The following is a 5,886-nucleotide window of genomic DNA, read 5'->3' on the forward strand; positions in this document are numbered from 1 at the left end:
ATTACTCTTGTAAGTAAAGGCTGAATGGTCAGGCCCTAAGTATCTGTTTAGAACTTAGAAAATAAGTACATGACACAGAGGGAAATTTTTTTGTCACTAACTCAAAAATATTCTTGTCCCTTTTGAAAAGTGGGAGGAAATCTTGAGCCTGCACTGACAATACTGACAACATCCGGCCCTCACCTCTACCAGGTAATGTGATTAAATCTGCATTACTTAAAATCAGAGGGGGGGAAATAGATGGCTGTTGTGATTTTAATTTCCACCAATGTGTGAAAGTTACTAGTAACCCCCCCTTAACAGAGCAGCCTTTATGTCAACCGGGCCATAAGGGGGAAGCAGACACTTCAAGTACACAGTAGCCTGAACTTTTCAACTGTCTTCCCTTCAAGGCCTTACGGTAGTTGGAGCTAGTCCCAAGCCGGTTTTCACTGACCAGATAGCAAAAGCACGGGTCTGACAACCACCAATCAAGTGTTAACACTGCAAGGACCTTTGTCTGAATGTGTATAAAAAATCTGTAAAATGTGTGTAAGACAGAGTTTTTGTACTAAGGTGCAAAGCTCTCCTTTCTTCTGCAGAATAAAGCAACTCTTCCTTATCCCTGTCTGGCTGTTATTGGTTCTCAGCTAGGTGGACCCGATATTTCGGTAACAGTTTCTGGCGACTCCGCCGGGACTATCCTAGCTCGGACATTGGACTCCGGACGGCTGCGGCGAATTAGGAACGGCGCCAACGGGGTGTTTCGCCCCTTTTCTCTGCTTCACCGCAGCCCCTGGGGTTCGTGCTCCGATAAGGTGAGTCCTAATAGGATAAGGAGACACTATCTGGTTCTGGTCTGGTTAACCGGTTAATGAATTTCTGTCTTATACATTTGGGCGTTAGGTGTGTGGACGGAACTGAGCCTCTCATTCGTAATTCCTCAGAGTAGAAGCCATCGCGTGCGATGAAGCTCTGAGGTCGAATTGGGATCCTTCTGTCCCGTCCCCTGTAGCGGTCAGTATTAGTAGAAATTCCTGTAATAGGATCCTATTAGGCCATAATTCCCTCTGTTCTCTGTGTAATTCTCTGTTAGAGTGTCAGCAGGCAGGTGGGTGGGTCTCTGGTAATTAGGCCATAATTCCCTCTGTTCTCTGTGTAATTCTCTGTTAGAGTGTCAGCAGGCAGATGGGTGGGTCTCTGGTAAAACCCTCTGAGGATAGCCCTTTAGATTATATGTTAAGTAAATGGTCTTTACCCGGTGTTTAAAAAGAAATATAGTTACACCTTGTGTAGAAATTGATGTGGCTAGTGTTGTAGAAATTTAATTGTGGATAGGATATGCATTTTCCCCAGAACATGTGCAGTGTATATTGTAGCAGAAGTAAAAAAAATGCAAACCTACCAATATAGGTTGTGTTGTCTTTTTCAGATCACTGGGTGTTTGAAAGCAGGAGTTAGAAGTAAAAGGCAATCAAAAGTCTGGGAAAGTTAATTGTGTCCCTTTTTACGTAAGAATTTTTAAGCTGTGGATAGCTTTAAATCTGGAAGCAAGCCAGAAAGCATCTGTATTAATGCAATTTTCTAACTAATAAAGTAAAAGCCACTGAAACCTGGGCTGCCTATAAAACAAATAAAAAAAATATGAGGTAATTCCTCTGTTTTGCCTAAAATCAACAAAAGTATGTGTATATAAAAAAAATATTTTAAGCAATGACTGACTGCCCAGAAGGGGTAAACCTCTGTTCTTTTGTCTTTCAAATCATCAGAGAAAACGGATGCCAGCTGAATAGCATTCAACGTACCATGCATTCGCTGGCACAATAAAAATTATTTTTATGTTCTATGGCCAAAATTGTTGTTAAAATTTGCATACCAACAGTCTTTGGAAGCAAGGACATGGAAGGTTAACCCACTCCCCATATTGCCCATGGGATCCTTCTGGCTACCTCAGATTTCTAGCCAGAGGGCTAGAAAGAGAAGAAAGCTATTGGACACCAGAGGTTGTACCGAGTGGACTCCTCAAAGGTGGGTGTGCTTGTCCTGGTTTGTTGCTCCAAAGCTCTGTAATAAAGTTATTTTACTAGAAAAGTGTACATGGCATACATTAAGTAATAAAACTAATGTACTGTATAATGGCAATTGTGTATGTGTTCATTTTTAAAAAAAAGTGTATAAGTAAAAAGTAAAAGTTTCCTTTGTAAGTTAAAAAAAGCCAAAAAAAAAAGCAAAAAAAAAAACAGAACGAGTTAACTAGAAAAAAAATAGCCAGCAAGCTCAGTCCAAAGATAAGATGCTAGCCCATCCAAGGACACTGCCCACAGCTAAGACTTGGCTAATAGCCAAGAAAAGGGGGGGCTGAATGTGCCCAAGCAACTATGAAATCTGCAAAATACTGCCAGGCATTAATAAAATGTGTTAGGTTTCTTTTCTCACAGATAAAAGAAGTGCTACCCAAAGACCCTAGCAGCCCTGCCATTGATTGAAACAAGGAGACTAAGTCTATGTAAAGTTCATCAACGAAAGACTGCTTTGGCTCCCCACTGGAAAGGCCCTTTCCAAGTGCTGTTAACCACCAACACCGCTGTAAAGTGCCAAGGACTACCTGCCTGGACCCATGCTTCTCACTGTAAAAAGACCCCTCCACCTCGGAAGGACTCTTCGACTGATAAGCCTATTTCTCCTCCTAGCTCTGCTGTGCCTTCTGGACAGCAAGAAAAAAGAAAAAAGACAAGGTGAAGTGCTAGTAACCTCTCCCTTGTCCACTGACAGACCTACTGTGCCTCTGGATTTTTCTAGAAGAAGCAAAACCATTACAGGGTGATGTGCTAGTAACCTCTCCCCTGTATGATGCTAAATCACACTGTTTCAGGAAAAGAGAAGAAGGAACACTTGCTTCATTGGAACCACCAAAGTCCAGGAATTCCTGACTACAAAAGACATTAAGAACTGACCCTGGTAAAAAAACAAAAAATTATACACTGGCAGGAAGAAACTTGTAAAACCCATGCTTAAGAATGTAGTATAGTACTACACCAAAAAAAAATGTATTAAAATATCAATGAACTGTAATTAACACTACACTAAGGACTGTTAAATTTTCATTACCCTTATTCAGTTTCCAGATCACCACTACATACCCAAATTGCTCACAGGGGGCTGCCATTAAATTAGCACAACAGAGGGTTTAAGTTATTTCCTCTAGAAAGAAATGACTTGACCGGATCCCTATGGGATGGGGCCAAAAGTGCAGCAGCAGTGTAGAATATTTTTAAAAACCAAGAACATGATGAGAAATTGGGGCACAGCTAACCCAGGTACAGGCTGAAATTAGTGAGTTACATGTTATCTCCGCCCTTAGTTCTATGACCCAGAAGTTGCTGACAGAGATAGTATTGAATATCACTGAGGCTGGGAAAGCATTGCAGTAGAATCTAGCATGTTCAAAAATTCAGGATTTCCTGAATGACCAGCTAATGGCCATTCGAAATGATCTAGAGCATCAGGCTTGGCCCACTGCCCTTACAGACACATCAGGAGTACCATCTGATCTGTAGCCATGGAGACATACTTGGAGACTTTCTGGGTGGAAGTGCAGACATTCTCAGTGCTCCTTCCAAGCATATGGACCGGTTGGGGGGGGGTAGGCTCCCACATACCGAATCCTGCCGGGTCCATGAAGAAAATGCATGTAGAATTAAGTAATTCACCAAAACATCTGGGAAATTAGATCTCCTGGTATGCCCAATCGATTTTTAGTCAGTGCTCCTGGAATTACATCTGACATTTGGATGGGGTTAGGGAGTCAATGAACATTTTGGTCATTAAAATCCCCACAGCTTCAGTGTATCCGTAAACTGAAGCCAGGAGAAGTTGTTACTCTTCATGACTACGTTTGCTGGGAGAGTAGAGGACAAGAAACTACCCTGACAGGACACTTATTTTTTCAAGCTAATGATAGCTGTGTTTATGTTAATGACACCATATCGCAAGACATACATTTTAATCTCACTACCACTGCAGGCAACCATATCATTTTTAGAGATTTAATTGGGGTTGGTCCTGCTTTGAGTAGGGGATTAGACTAAATGACCTCCTGAGGTCCCTTCCAACCCTGATAGTCTATAAGCCTGGCCCAAGGCCAAGTGATATAAACATTTACTGGCCTGCAGATAGAGTTTTTCAAGTAGCCCTTAAGTTCCAGATACCCTTTAATTAGACTAGTTTAGTATCTGATAAATTTCAGAATTTGTTTTCACTGTTACCAGAGATTCAGAAAATCTCTGAAGTACAAGGGCAAATTCACATGCTTCAAAATATATATCAAGTTAAAAAGTATTCCTTTCATACTGTTGATAGAGTATCTATTTTATGTACTAAGTATAATGTATTGTGCTTTATAACTAAGGCTGTACAACAACCCCATTATAGTATTGCTATAAAAATGTTATTGCTTGTATTGTTATTAGTTATCTTAAAATTATGTTATTGTTGTAAAAGACGTAATAATAGTAATACCTTTCATGTCCATGCTCATCATGCATTGTCATTACATCCAATCAAAACCCTTTAGGTTAAAGCATCTAAAGTAAAATCTGAATTCCAAAACTTAATGCAAATAAAAATTTAAAAATGTTTGTTGTACTAATATACAAAAAAAAAAGTTGTAAAAACAAAAAAAAAACTGACAGGAAGGAGATGCAATGCATGACAGTTCGTTAGCAAGAGTTAGGCTAACTGTAACCCTAATAATACAAAATTTGTAAAAGCAAAAAATGTGTAAGGCGAGTAAAAAAAAACTGTGTAAAAAGTTGTTGCGACCTTGTGTAAATAATATAGAATGTAGACTAAGAGTCTACATTAGTAAGCAAAACAAAATATCAGAATAACCTATGTATAAACAGAATGCTGCTGTTGTTTTCCATGCTGTATCTCTTGATCACACCTTTAGTTTTGAGGACCTCCTTCCAGACCTTGGGTCATGGTTTACGGGGCTCTTTCAAACAATTGTTAAATGAATTCTTTTCTTTCTATGTGTTATTTAGACAATAATACAATGTGCCAAATGCCTGTGTAATGCTATAATCAAAAGCTCTGCTGTCCATAAGAAAACCCAGTATCTGTCCCTCCAGCTTAATCGCAAATTGCATAACGGGCCTGACAATTTTTGAATTTGTCAGGCCCGAAGGGGGGACTGTGAAAGTTACTAGTAACCCCCCCTTAACAGAGCAGCCTTTATGTCAACCGGGCCATAAGGGGGAAGCAGACACTTCAAGTACACAGTAGCCTGAACTTTTCAACTGTCTTCCCTTCAAGGCCTTACGGTAGTTGGAGCTAGTCCCAAGCCGGTTTTCACTGACCAGATAGCAAAAGCACGGGTCTGACAACCACCAATCAAGTGTTAACACTGCAAGGACCTTTGTCTGAATGTGTATAAAAAATCTGTAAAATGTGTGTAAGACAGAGTTTTTGTACTAAAGTGCAAAGCTCTCCTTTCTTCTGCAGAATAAAGCAACTCTTCCTTATCCCTGTCTGGCTGTTATTGGTTCTCAGCTAGGTGGACCCGATATTTCGGTAACAAATGCAATCAATGAAATAGGCTGAACAAGTGTAACTGAGGTCTGGATTTAGCTTATTGATGTGTAAGAAGATAAGACCCAGCCTGCTTCTCAGATCCCAGATTGTATTTACAGTGCTGGTAGTTTGGAAACTGACCCTGTGAAAATGGCATTCTGGTTTTCCACATTTATTGTGTGTCGGTGACTCTAGGTGTGGCTTGCTTTTTTTAAAAAAAAGATCTGAACTTTAAGGCTCCTGTTTTTGGTAACAATGCCCCATGCTCCTGATGTTCTCAAGAAATCTCCTGATGTTTTTTTGTTCTATTGATGTATGTCTGAATAGACTGGC

General features: G+C 40.1%; 1 long non-coding RNA gene across 2 annotated transcripts; it reads left to right on the plus strand.

Annotated features, from left to right (window-relative positions):
* Positions 1-280: 280 nt before the first annotated feature.
* Positions 281-5,504, plus strand: LOC135983202 (uncharacterized). 2 transcript variants are annotated; one of them, XR_010600764.1, is made up of 2 exons: positions 281-2,007; positions 2,402-5,504. It is a non-coding gene; the product is annotated as an uncharacterized LOC135983202 (long non-coding RNA). The 2 variants fall into 2 exon arrangements; XR_010600765.1 differs by having other exon boundaries at positions 2,418-5,504.
* The last annotated feature ends 382 nt before the right edge of the window (positions 5,505-5,886 follow it).

Source organism: Chrysemys picta, chromosome 4 (assembly GCF_011386835.1).
Source record: "Chrysemys picta bellii isolate R12L10 chromosome 4, ASM1138683v2, whole genome shotgun sequence".
NCBI classification, from domain to species: Eukaryota; Metazoa; Chordata; order Testudines; family Emydidae; genus Chrysemys; species Chrysemys picta.